At 36.9% G+C, this 14,763-nt stretch overlaps 1 protein-coding gene across 4 annotated transcripts in view; it reads right to left on the bottom strand.

Moving 5' to 3' along the window:
* Positions 1 to 6,937, bottom strand: part of ZFYVE16 (zinc finger FYVE-type containing 16) — a 48,398-nt gene extending 41,461 nt beyond the window's left edge. For 2 of the 4 annotated variants that reach the window (XR_010378873.1, XM_010975045.3), the window contains exon 1: positions 6,266 to 6,462. The gene's annotated coding sequence lies outside the window, so the exon portion shown is untranslated. Of the gene's footprint in view, positions 1 to 6,265; positions 6,464 to 6,543 lie in introns of those variants that run through there. The other 2 variants (XM_010975046.3, XM_064481988.1) reach the window with 2 other exon arrangements.
* Between the last annotated feature and the right edge of the window lie 7,826 nt (positions 6,938 to 14,763).

Here is a 14,763-nt window from a genome sequence, read left to right as displayed (position 1 = left end):
AATCTGCTCTGAAAAAGACACTTAAGAAAATGAGAAGACAGGCCACAGAATGGGAGAAAATATTTGCAAAACATGTATCTGATAAAGTAATTGTATCCAAAACTCACAAAGAACTCTTAAAATTCAGTAATTGGAAAACAAACAATCCAATTTAAAAATGGGCATAAGTTCTAAACAGATACCACTCGAAAAAAGATACACAGTTAGAGCATATATTAAAGTGCTCAACATCATTTGTCTTTAGGGAACTACAGAGTAAAACAATGAGGTACCATTTTACATCTATTATAATGGCTAAAATCCAAAAAACTGACAGTACCAAATGCTGCAGGGGTACCAAACAGCAGGAATTTTCATTTACTGCTGCTGGGAATGCAACATGGTACAGCCACTTCAGAAGACAGTTTGGCAGTCTCTTACAAAACTTAACATAGTCTTACCATATGATCCAGCAATCATACTACTAGCTATTTACCTAACTGATTTAAAATTTTATGTCCACACAGGAACTTACATGTCAATGTTTATAGCAGCTTTATTCATAACTGCCAAAATTTGGAACATCAAGATGTCCTTCAGTAAGTGAATGGATAAATAAACTCCGGCACATCCATGCAAAGGAATATTATTCTGTGATATAAAGAAATGTAATCAAGCCACAAAAAGATGGATGAATCTTATATGCATATTGATAAGTGAAAGAAGCCAGTCTATATACTGTAATGATTCTAATTTTATGACATTCTGGAAAGGGTAAAACTACAGAGACAGTAGACACATCACTGACTGCCAGTGGTTTGGGGTAGAGGAGGGTTTAACAGGTAAGGCAGAGTAGATTTTTTAGGATGGTGAAACTATTCTGTATAATACTATAATGGTGAATACAAGACATTAAGTATGTTTCAGTACCCATAAAACTTTACAGCACAAAAAATAAACCTCAATATATGTAAATTTTAAAAATATTTAGGTTAGGGCATCTCAGAATGCAGAATATGAGGGGAAAAAGTCTAAATGAATTACAAATATGTAAAACCACCATACTGAGGGCATGGAGAAATAAAGTGCTTCCTTTGGAAATCAGTGGAGTCTAAAGGCAAAAGGAACACAAACATTGTACTCTAGTTGATAAAGTTGTTTCTCATGGGGGTGTGGGTTAATTCTGAAGCCATCATACATGTATGCTAGAATTGAAATTAAATAAATGGATGGCTGATGGTAGGAGCAAGGTTTCCCACTTTTGGAGGGAAAATAGATAAGCAAGGGGAGGAAGTTAGAATGACCCATGTGGTAATGGATTTGAGTTGGAGACATCAGTATAAACTCCTGTTTGGCTTAATATGGACACAGATGGTTACACATTTGTACTAATTTTTTATTTGAAATGTTTATAGATATTAGCTTAAACATGTATCTCTTGCTCCATTAGCTGAGAAGGCCTAAATGCAAAATGTCTTGGTGGCAACAATGGAGCACACTAGTGCCCAGATCTTGGTTATCTGAGGTTATCTTCCCTTAAATCAAGAACCAAGATAATTATTGACTCTAGGAAAAACACAAAATTATATAATAAAGGTAGTATCATAACAATATACTACCTGGCTCAGCTTTAGATACTTAAATGATATAAACACTAAATAATGATTTAACTAAAAGTTAACATAGAACTAATTTGCAAATCTAAAGGAGGGGAGAAGTGCCATGTTTAAATATGGAGGCTGGTGTAACAAACCTAAACTCACATCTTCTATAAAAGGAAGGTGGTAAGTAATATCTAAAACTGGTAGGATCAGGGTAGGGAGGAGAGATAGCTGTATAAGTAAGCAAGTTATTTAGAAAATTAGAGGTGAAAAAGAGTTGACTGTGGAGCAGCCTTTCTCAATTAGGGTTCTGTGAGAGGCTTAAGCCTTAATGCCCTAAGGCATTCACTTTATGTAATGAATTAACATCTTTCCTATGTATCTGAAGTGTCAGTGCAGTTGACCCTTGAACAATGGGGTTTGGGCACTGACCGTCCATGAAGTTGAGTGTAATTTATAGTCAGCCTTCCGTATCCATGGTTCCTTAGCATCCATGGATCCCAAGCATCCGTACCCATTGATTCAACCAAGCAGGAACGTGTAATATTGTAGTACTTACTTACTATTGGAAAAAAATCCACATATAAGTGGACCTGCAGTTCAAACTCGTGTTGTTCAAGGGTCAACTACAGGCGTAAATCATCTTTGGGGGAATTGAGAAAAGTTACTCAAATTATTCTCTGTGTTTGTGAGTCCAATGAGGAACACTGAGAAAAGCTGCTTCTGAAGAGAGAGACTCAGGGGAGAGGATGAGGGCAAAGGGCTATTGTTTTTGAATAAAATTCTTGTAGTAGTATTTGACTCTTTAAATTATGTATAGGTATCCCTTTGATAAACATAAACATTACATTAAAAATAAATATATTAGCAAAATGTAGTAAAAAATCTGAATATAGAACATAGAAAAAAATAAAGAACAGAACTGAAAGGTCTAGAAACAGCTCCTCATTAGAAAAAGACAATTTTTCTTAAAAATTATGGATTTTATTAAATAATATCTACTTATAGAGTATTTCTATCTAAGTAGCAGTGTACTACTAAGTATTATGTTATCTGAGGCACCTAAAAGATACAACAAAAGGATAATTAAATAATAATATAGTCTAACAATTTGTAAAAGGTATGACATTGAAACCTTTTGACCGAAAATCTTATTAAACTGCACATACTTTTCATTCACTTACTGTGCCAGTAATCTTCCCTGTACAGAGACACGAAAGAAATACAAGACATACTCCCTATTCTAAGTTTATTTATGTGTGATAACTTGTTTTAGGTAGTATCTTTACTCACTTGGCCATGTATGTATTCACAGATTTACAAACAAATATTTACAATATTTACTTTGCAAAAAATGTTTTTTAAAAATCTCTTCATGACTGAAAACAAATTGGCAGCAACATGGAAGATTTATCAGAAAACAACAAAACCAAGAGTAAGGAGACTCCTAAAAAGGTTAAGGTGAGAGGTGATGAGGGCCTGAACTGAGACAGGGCAGACAGAAAGGAAACATATAAAAGTAGCTAAAGAATGGGAACTTTTGGAGAGTGAAAGTGAGAGAGAAAGCTAGGATTACTGCCAGGTTGCCATCGTGAGTGACTGGGTGGACACTGGTACCACTGACCATGACAGGCAACACAAAGAGGAGCAGGACGGAGGGAAAACATGAGTTCATGTTTGGACTGATGTTTGAAGTACCTTGAGAACATCCCAGGGAAGATGTCCAATAGGTAGTTGACTATAAGGATCTGGAATGCAGGAGAGAAGTCTGAGATAGATAAAAGATTTGGGAATTGGTAGTATATAGCTGTTAATAGATGAAATCACCTAGGAAGAGAATATAGAAGAGGACAGGAGCCTGACATCAGGTAACTAAAGGTCACAATTGGTGTTCCTAAAGCCACTCTGAAAAAACCTGCCCAGAGTACTTCCACAGAAAAATATCCAATATATATGTTAAAAGACAAAAAATCAAATTGCAAAACTTCATGCATAGTACAAACCCAGTTTTACAAATAAGTTAATATACATATAGTATTAGCAAAAGGCAAGGAAAAAAACAGAGGAGCAAACACCAAACTGTTAATAATGCAGTCAGATTATGCAAGCTTCTCACATCTATATTCTATGTCCTTATAGTTTTTTTTTTTACAAAAATATACTACTTCTGTAAACAAGAAAAGAAATAGTTTTGTTCCTTTCTTCAAAAAAAAATGATAGCATATATCCTTATAATATAAAAAGATAATATTAATCTGTTAGAAAAACACTTGGACAATGGACTATAAATGGGCAAGTAATATGAACAGATAACTAGTAGGATTATGAAAAAACATTCAATGTATGATCCACACTATCAAAGTGACATGAATTAGAACACATACCATTCCCTGAATATCATCTTTTTAATAATAAAACTACTCAATGTTTTGATAAGCGTCTGATAAAAAGAGCATCTGAGACACTGATGATAGGAACTTCTCTCAAGGGAAGAATGTGACAATATGCATCAATAGCCTCAAAAAGATTCCTAACATTTGCTCTAATAATTCTCTTTTTAGAAATTCAAGAAAATAATCTAAAATAACTGAAAACATGCAAAGATATTTCACCAAATCATTAAGTGAAACTATCTAAACACCAACATTAGGACACAAAATTATACAGGCATCAAAAGTAATGTTTATGTCTATCAAAGCCTTTATTTGGTGGGGGGGATTAGATATTTATTTATTTATCTTAATGGAGGTACTAGGGATTGAACCCAGGATCTTGTGCATGCTAGGCATTCACTCTACCACTAAGCTATACCCTCCACACTTCAAAAAAATTTTTGAGTACATACTCTATGACTTAGCAATTCTACTTCTAGAGAAACACTAGCAATTCTGCATAAGAACACATCACAAAGAACTTTCAACATTGCAATGTTTGTAAAAGTGAAATATGCAAAAACCTAACAGTTCATCAACACAAGAGTGGTTAAATCAGCTTTCTCAAACTGGACTGAGGACCTCTGGAAGCTCCAAGAGCTTTTAGGGTGTGAGGTCCTTCTAGTTCCAAATACCTATCTGTGCAAGAATGGATTTTCTTAATATGCTTCAGCCTAAACATGGTAGCACACCAGACTGAGGGAAAAGCAAATATGGGAATCTAGCTGTCTCCTGTAAAGCCAAACGTTAAAGTGATCTGCAAAAATGAAAAACAATGCCACCTTTCTCACTAAATATTTTAAAGAAAATATAGCTATTTTAAACAATATTATTTAATTCAGTATATCATGGGTTTAATGTTATTTTTAAATAAATAAGTAAAAATTTTCAAATTTTCTAAGTTTTAATTTCTAAAATGGTATATATCCTGTATTAGAAAACAAAAATTATTTTAGTCCTCAATAATTTTTAAGTGTGTAAAGGGATCATGAGACCCACTGGATTAAATAAACTGTGATACTGTAATTATAACTGGAGATGATAATTAAATGGGAATCTAGTTTTATCTGTAATGTAACTGTTTCAAAAGATATTTTGCTCATTAATCACTTGTGTAATCAAAAATCATAGTTATGTTTATGAAGTTTTTTTAACAACATGGGGAAATGCTTAAAATATAATTTTAAGCAGAAAAGCAGGCAATCCAACTGTATATAAAATCTCATCTTAGGAAAACGCCATGGGAAAATGACTCAAAGGTAAAAAGTCAGAAATAACTGTTGATGATTACCTTTAAATGTGGAATTATAGTTTATTTCCCCCTATTCTTTATTATATTTAAAAAATATTTACACTGAACATGCAGTTTTATATCCAGGCGACAAAAATGGGAAGAAATTCTAGGTAAAAAATTATATATAGTTCTACTAGATCAAACCACTTAACTTCTGCCAACTCAAAAGACAAGCTCAAAATAATACATTGAGGAACCTAATTCGACCAACGAACGCCTGTCTTGTTAAATGAAAAACATTAAGTTAACAAATTTATGGGCTGGTTCCCATACGAGTCAAACAAACAAAAACATTCTCAGTCTAACATACAATAATATGCAATCACGGTAGTACAAATCAGTTAATAGTTTAAAAGTTAGGTCATCTTTTACAATTTGTCAAAGGTACCAAAGAAAAGGCGACGGGAAGGAACAATACAGCGGCCTTCCGGTCTAAAACTGAGAAAATGCATCGGTGTGGGAATGGGCTTTGCGAGAGCACGGGCGGCGATGACAGATTCGTCTGCGGGGGCCGAGTCCTTTCAACGCAGAGGCTACCACTCCCGCCGCGGGAGCAACAGCCCCACTGCAGGCGCAGCCCCTCCCCTGCCTGGCAGGCGGCCCTGGGGGCGCTTCTCACCCCTACCTTCCGCGGCTCCGGGGTCGCTACCCCGGCACCGCAGAGCACTCGTGGCGGCCCCAGTGGGGTGGACACGGCAAACAGCCTCCGAGATGGCCCTCCCGGCCTGGTCCGGCCCTCCAGGTTTTACCGAGGGACCGCGAGGTTTGAGGGTCCAGATTTCCCGACCCGCCCAGAGGGCTCGGAAAAGGAATGGGTCCGGGGCCCAGGCTCGGCCCCTGGAAGGACAGGAGGGCCAGGCCCAGAGCCCTGGACAGCGAGACCAGAGGCCATCCCGCCTCCTCCGAGAGGGCAGCAGGGGTGAGGAGAGGCCAAGACGCCTGTTCCAGGGGGTTCTTACCTCTCCACACCCCTGCGGAGCTCTTAGAGGACTTGACGCGACACAGCGCTGACGAGTGAAGAGCGACCCCGGCCGGGAGTCCACGAAGTGCGCGACGTCGACTCAAGGTTTGTTTCCACCCCCAAGCCCACAACCTGGGGAAGAGTAGGTAGCGCAGGCGCAGAGGAGGCTTTCTTTTGGCTCTCACGCCCCCTCCCTCCACGTCCGCGGCCTCCCCAGTCCGGCGGCGCCTGCGCGATGCTTTGCGGAGTCTGATCCCTGGGCGCCCGGCTTCTTACCGGAAATGCCTACGGAGGTGCTAGGGTGATGGGGAAGCCTGAAGATCGGCCGTAGGTCGGGACTCGGTTTCCCGCTAGAGGCCCTGGAGCCGGGATCGGGAAGCGACCTGCGTCAATGTCCGGCTTCTTTGCCCTTCGCTGACCTAGACGCAGCTTCCCCCCGCCCCCAGCCTTCTGTGTCCACGGGGTCGGTGCTTCGCTCCGGCCTGTACCGGACACAGCCGCCTGCCCGGCAGCCAACCCAGCCTGCTCCTCGCGCTGCTGTCCTCCCGGAATACCTCGCTTTTTTGCTTCAGACTGGTTTTACACCCTCCGCCTCCACCGGCAGCAACAAAAATGTCCCTAACCCACTCGAGTCTCAAGCCCTCCAGCTGACTCTTCACTCGCAAGGGCTAGGTCTTTTCCTTTTGTAGCTTTAGTTCTGCTTTTCTAGCAGTGGCCACGAGAACAGCTGCCTCCCTTGTCTAAAAACAAAAGCTAAGTAATTTGGAGAAGTAAATGTCAATCATGTGATGCATATTTGTGCTTGTTGAGCTTTAGTATTTTCACCATGTTTCCTATAAATTTAAATGAGGGAAGAGACATTTGTATGGGGTTAGAGTATCAGTACAGACTGGGGGATATGTTCAAGAGTTACAGTAACTGAGTAGTATTTCAATCAGTTGTAATTTATGGTAAAGATTTGAGAATCAGGGTTCAAATCTCAAATCTGCAACTTGAACAACTATAGTTTGTAATTTTTCATAGATATGTAGTCTTCATTTTCCTAAACTCTGAAATGAAACTATGTGGCTTTAGTTCAACAATGAAACTTTCACTGATTGCTTATAATAATTTATGGAGCATATGCTATGCGACAGACATTGTGCTAGATGCTTTGCTTAGGTTATCTCAATAATTCTGTGAAGGTCATACAGTGTGCATTTACTATGTGTCTCTCAGGTGTTGCTCACAGACAAGTAAAGTGGGGTCACTACTGTTCGAGTTCTGGATTAAGTTTTTTGGGGCAAAATGAGGACTTTAGCCCAGGAGATAGTATCCCAGAAAGCTCCTAGATACTTCCGAGGAGGCAGGGGAGAACTCAGTATTATATATGATTTGAGTGAAGAGGGGGTTGTATGTGCAATCAAGCACACACTTAGGCAGAGGCTTGCTGCTAGTCATGAGTAGCAGTTGTCACCATTGATGAATTAGTGTTTTTCTAGATAGGAAGAGATGCAAGAATTTGGGCTCATAAAATCTTCTGAAAATATCTAACTATCTGAAGGCCTGTTCAGCCAGTTTTCCCAGAGCACAGAGTGCCTCATTTCTTACCTCCATCCTGAACTCATTTTAGGGTGTGTTGGAGGTCAGTGTTTGTAGTGGCTCACAATTTAATCCAAGCAGAGTTAGATGACAAGTGCCAACGTGATCCAATCCTTGTAGAGCAGATGGCAAGTGCCAATTTTTAGTCTGCATTACTCTTATAGAAACAGTCTAACAGCCAAGATGCATGTGTATATTTGAAATAGAAGTAGTTACATTGTACAGTGTGAGGACAAAGACTAGAAATAGAAAACACTAAAACCTTAAACAGATAAATGGGAAAAGTATATACATGAACAGTAAATTCACAAAATAGGAAATTTAAATGCCTTCTGCATATTTTACTGATGTTCAAATTCATTAATAATGAAAAGAAGATGAAAAAAATTATTTCCCATAGATCTAATTAGCCAGTTTGTTTGTATTGTGAATAAACTCCATTGGTGAGGACAGAGTGAAATGAGTACTCATATCCTGTTGGGGATATAAATTAGGAGAAAGATTTTGGAAAGTAACTTGTTGAATCATATCAAGGAATGTTCACATGACCTAATTTAGTAACTTCTCTTTTGGAAATTATAAGGAGATATTTCAGAATACAAAGATTTATATGAGTAACAATAAGGAAGTAAGGTATCAAAAACTCAAATACCTTTCACATATAAATGAAGTTGTGCTCGGTAATCACATTTTTTTTATGGATATTTCCTCTTTAGAGTGCATTAATACTAGGAGTTGTAAGGACTATAAAGATGGTTAAATTATGATTTTTTTTTCTGAAGAAGTTCACAACCCATTGTGTCATTCTTTTGCTTATTAACATAAATAGTTGAGAGATTGCTGCAGTATAATAAAATTACAGGACCTTTGTGTAGAATCTTGGTCAATTAAATTTTCTGTGATTTTCTTTGTTGATTGAAATGAATAAGAAAGCTACACATCAAATGCAATGTCAGATAAATATTAAGGAAAAAGAGTCTTTGGCATAATTCAAGTAATAATGAAGGAAATGTCCCATGCATCATCTTTGAACTAAAGATCCTAGTAAATGATTTCTTGACTTGAGGAAATCATCCTAGTTATAACATATTTGGCCAGTTTATCCTTAGACTAACTAGTCATTACTTGGATCATCAGTTTTTATTATTCTGAAAGGTAACTAGAATCTTGATAATTTTAAGAGGCTTAAATTCTTTTGTAATATGAACTTATGAAGGTGTCCCCTTTTCAAAAGTAAACTGGGTGGAGAAAATACCAGAAGTACATGAAAATAACTATTACAATTATTTATCTGTTTCATGGCTAGTCTTAGACCTACAGGCAATTTTAGAACTAGGGATTCATTGCTCCAGAATACAGAATGTGGCCTGGAACTGTTAGTTAACCATTAGTATTGAAGTGCTACATAACCATGTTCAAACACCCATGTCATAAGGAAAAGAGCCAAACCTCTTTTTAAAAAATTGTCTGCTGGTCCAGGGTCAGTTAGTTCAGCTATTTGGAACAATGTCACTAATGAAGAAATGGTTTTAATTTTGGTCACCATGAGAGCTAGTTTTTTAAAAAGCATAGAAAAAGTTTGGAAGGAAATCCACTAAAATATTAACTATGACTACCTTTGGAATGTGAAATTATGAGTGATTTCTCCCCCTTCTTTCTAGTGTTTCATATTTACCAGTGAGAACATATTATGTTAACAGTACAAGAGGAAAGGGGGTGGGGGGGTTGCCAAGAAAAAAAATCCAAAAGGAAAAATGGAATAATTCCTTTAAAAAATATTGCTGAATTTGTAATTGAGCCAACCAATTATCTTACATTCATTATGCAACCTCTATGTACAAAATATTGTATGACTGGGAGTCATAAGAGAGAAATAACCCAAAAGGTTGTATGAACACTTGTGTCTGGATACTGTCTTAGAAGTGTGCAAGGTACAGTCATTCCCAGAGCTCAACTTTAATACAATTTCAACATCATGACACAGGTTCTCCTGTTGAGGGAGTCAGAATTCTTTGTCAGTTATTTCTAGTTATCTTTTCTGGGCGTGTGATGGCAATGTACCTCCTGGCCCCCTTTTGGTTGACTAGGGCCATGTGACTGATTTAGGGAAATGAACTGTGAGAAGTGACATGTGTCTTTCTAGACTGGACATTTTACTTATGAGTGTGAGGCATTCTAGAGCCTCCTTTCCCTCTGGCGCAGCAATAGGCGAGACTTGATACTGTGACCACTTCATTAGTCTGAGTTCTTGAGGGATTCCAGAGCACTTCTAGAACAAGAAATAAACCTTGTTGTTGTATGCCACTGAGATGTTGGGGGTGATTTGTTACTGCAACATAGTTCAGCCTGTCAATGGCAGATAAACTTTGATCTAAGCCTGTGAGATTTGGGTGTGGCTATTCTGAATGACACAGAGAAAGTGTCTCAATGAGTCTATGTGCGGCAGCATTGTTTCCTAATGTTTTTCCTTTACAAGTGAATTATTCTGTACTTAATTATCATGACTTACCAGGTAAGTGTATTTTGTTGTAAATGCATGCTTAACCTCTGCTACAACTCAGAGTGACAGTGATTTTTTTTTTTGATGAAAACTTTCAATCACATGTGAAAGTAGAGAGACTAGTGCAGTAGAACTCTCAGCTTCATCATCAATTCACAGTCACAGATCTTATTTTATCTATAAAATCACCCACTCTGCCCCTCCCCCCACACCTCAATTATTTTGAGGCAAATCTCATTTATCATACCTTTTCATCTATAAATTTTTCTACACATATATTTAAAGGATAAGCACGGTTACAAAGTAGGAATAAAAATGCAATGAAATCCTTTTCTATTCAATATCTAACTTCCTTGCCAGAGAATAGGTTCTTGCCTTGCGCAGGAAAGAATTCAAGAGCAAGGCAAAGTGAAAGCAAGTTTATTTAGAGAGATACACACTCCATAGACAGAGTGTGGTCTGTCTCACTCAGAAGAGAAAGTGGCTTGGGAGATACACACTCCATAGGCAGGATGTGGGCCATCTAAAAAGGGTGAGAGGGAGAGAGGCTAAGAGGTGCAGAGTTGTTCTTTTTTATGGGCTTGGTAATTTCATATGCTAATGAGTAGGAGGATTATTTCAACTATGTTGGGGAAAGGATGAAGATTTCCAGGAAACGTGTCCCACTACTTTTTGACCTTTTATGGTTAGCCTAGGAACTGTCATGGCACCTGTGGGTGTGCTGTGGGGCTCAAAGTCTGCTGGAAGTTGAATCTTCGCCGTCTTGGTTGTAAACAGTCTGTCCTGTCCTCAGCTACTGTATCATTCCTTCAGTAGTTGTGCCCTGTCTCCTTCACTCCTGTCTCAACTTCAATATAGATAACCTTGTTTTATCTATACCCTATATCCACCCTTATTATTTTGAAGCAAATCTCACATGGCACATCATTTCATCCATAAATATTTCAGTATGTATTTCTAAAAAATAGCTTTTCACAAAAATGTATTAACAGTACCATTATCACACCTGAAAAATTTAACAGTAATTCTTCAGTAATGCCAAATATTTAAGCAAGGTCTATATTTTCAATTGTTTCATAAATGTCATCATTTTTAAATAGTTTGTGTGAATCAAAATCCAAATTAAGGTCAACATATTTAGATTGATTGATGTCTAATGAAGTTCCCTCGTTATTTTTTGTTCCTTGCAATTTGTTTTTTTGAAAAAGCCATGTCTTTTGACCTGTAAAATTTTAAGTATCTGGATTTTTCTGCACCTCCTTAACCATAATATCTTTTAATTCTCTTGCGTCTGTGTTTCCTATACACTTATAGCTAGGTCTAGAGGCTTGGTTTGATAGAGGTTCAGTTTTTTGGCAAGGCTATTCATGAGTGGTTTTGTGTACTTCCATTAGGAGACATACATCTTGCTGGCTGTCTTTCAGTGATCTTAGCAACCATTGATAAGCACTACTTGGATTCATCCTTTGATTTGGGGTTTGCAAAATGGTGACATTATAATCTATTATATCTTTTTTATTTGTTGGCTAGAATTCTTCTAGAGAAAAAAAATTTCCTCAACAGCAATTTAGTTTTCTTGAAATATAGTTTATGCAGGAAAGAGAAGTTAAATATTTGATCTTTTACTTTACTGACAGTTTTCAGAAGAATGAGTTGGTTCCCTTGTATCCTCTAAAGGAAACCAATGGTGTATGTGTGGGGGAGGGTGTTAAGATATATAGGTTGAATATATGTATATGTATGTATGATACTAAACCAATTCTCTAGGGTTTTTTTGGTAAAGAAATTTAAGCCTTTTCACCATTGTACATCCCAGTGTTTAATACTATAATAAACATATGTCATAGCCATTGCTAAAATCATGGTACTAAAAAATTATGAAAGTGGTCAAAAGAATTATAATTAAATTTAAATCAGATTAGGATGTACTTATAACTCTGTTAGATTTCTACTTTTTTCTAGCAAGTTATAAAACAGGTCAATAAGAAAAGGTTATCAAAATTATTCATTGCTCTTATAGTATATCTAAGGTTAGTCACAAATGAAGTCATCTACAAAAATTTCAAAGATACAGTTGTATCATATCAGTACAGAGTTATACTAATTTTATGTTTAGGAAGCTGGCATAGAGAAACTCAACCAAAGCTTAAATATGTTAAGATGGAATTGGTAATATCAGGCAATTTATAGAGAGCAGAAACAACTGTTAGTGATCTAATTCCACAGACAGCATATAAACCGGAGCCGGAAAGAGAAATGAAATTCAAATCAGAGAAGTAAAATTAATTATTCTACTTCTTAGTCCTTTGAATAATTATAATTCTTGAGGACAAGCTCAAAACAAAGGTTAATGTCCTTTCTGAGTCACATAAGCTTAACATTGTGCATAATTAAGAGAAAAGATGAACTGCATAATTAAGAAAAAAAATTATCATCTCCTTTCCTTATGTATATTCAAGAAAAGAGATCACGTTTCCAAACATTAGGAGAATTTTAGCTTTCTTCAGGTAAAGAGAAGACAAGGCACCTAGCACTGGGTGACGGAGACCAAGACCTGCAGGCATGCAGTGACCTTCTCAGGAACTTCACAGTGAGAGGCACAGTCTGAAGTCAATGGGAAGATCCCCTGTGAGATGCATTTCTGAACCTACCTGATCTTCAGTGCCCAAGAGGCAGGCTCCAGGGCTTTATAGCAGCATCCTTCAGTCAGAGCAATGGCAAAGATGGCAACCACGGAGAATAAAGGACATCCCAGCTTCCTGATTTTGACATTACTAGGATTGTTGCAGGACCCCATCAAGAAAGAGAAGGGAGTCCCCAAAATGATTGACTGAATTTTCCCTCCAACCTTAGAATAGATTAAACCTGATTTAGGAAATAAGGAAATGTGATATATCTTATATCCGGGCGTTGTGGAATAAAATCCATGCCTATTATATGTAGTTTTATAATGGTGATCTCTCAGTAAAAATAGAATGGAAATCCTGACCTTTATAATGAGAAATGATGATGTTTTTATTAGCTGGGTGTTTTATTTTTTTTTTATTTGTAACAGATATGATAGTTCAAAGGTGAATGTTCTCATATAAAATTTCTTAGACATACTCCTTCAAATCAAGAAAGAAAGATAACCAGAAGAACCTTTTCTGCACACCTTGCAATTTTCCTTAATATTAAAAAAGACAGTAGAAAAGCTAAATTAATCAGGTGTTTTTCTGTCATCTTCCTTGGCTTCTTAGCATCTGGCAAAGCTGACACTTCCTCTTTCTTGAAACTCCCTCTTCCGCTGGCTTTCCTGACACATCCCTCTTCCCGAAACTCCACGTAAATCTCCTTCGTGAGCTTCTCCTCTAGCAGAACACAAAATGGTGGATCTTCTAAGAGCTCAGTTCTAAGTGCTCTTCTTCTCCATCAGTACTGCAGGCTTCAGTTATCACCATCTGCTGAGGAGTCCCAAAACTACGTCTATAATTTGATTTTCTGTTTTTCAGTATCTTCTTTTTCTTTCAGTGTTTGAGCAAGCAAGTAACTTGTCTTTGATTAGCTAAAGCTTCTTCTTTATTATCCATCTGAATGCACAAAAATTTTTTAAAATGTGTGAACTTGTCAGTAAACCATAAACTGTATAGCCATATTAAGAGAAAAAAAAAAACTTATCATTATACTGTTCAGTCTTTTGTTCCTTAAACTGTCAGTATAAATAATTATCTACTACTTCTCAGACACATTCCCTACATATTATTGAGGATTTAAGAATAGAAACTATAGACAGTGGGGAGGGTAATAGGTCAGTGGTAGAGTTCCTGCTTAGCGTGCACACGGTCCTGGGTTCAGTCCCCCATACCTCCGTCAAAATAAATGAGTAAACCTAATTACCTCCTCCTCAAAATAAGAAAAAAAATTAGAAAAAGAAACTAAAGACAATGTCTCTTTTATTGGGAATTTTAAAATATATTTCAGAACAAATATATGCATTATATATGAACATATACCTTCAGTATTAGCTAAATAGGTAGATATATTCAATTGTGGGTTTTATCAACATTATCAATATTATTTCTTTCTGGGGAATTCTCTTTAAATCATCTACCTCTTTTCTTAATGTTTTCCACTAAAGCTGGTACTGTTTACATGAGACAATAGAATATAAAGCAGTGATTCTGCTGTTAGTTTGAAAAGATGATTTCATTATTACAATAGGTCATTGGCAGCTGTGACCTCCAATGTTATTCTCCTTTGTTACTCTATTCGTAGATGCTGCATTATTAAATGGATCACAAGTGTAAGTGAAACATAATTATAGCATTGCTTAAACTGAGCATGACTAAATATATTTATGTTTAATAATAAAAATATAAAAATTATACTTGATCGCTGTTATTAGAATGGTATTTTAACATTGCTTTAATTTATCT

The sequence above is a fragment of the Camelus dromedarius genome, chromosome 3 (assembly GCF_036321535.1).
Source record: "Camelus dromedarius isolate mCamDro1 chromosome 3, mCamDro1.pat, whole genome shotgun sequence".
NCBI lineage: Eukaryota > Metazoa > Chordata > Mammalia > Artiodactyla > Camelidae > Camelus > Camelus dromedarius.
This window is presented reverse-complemented; position numbering and strand designations above follow the sequence as displayed.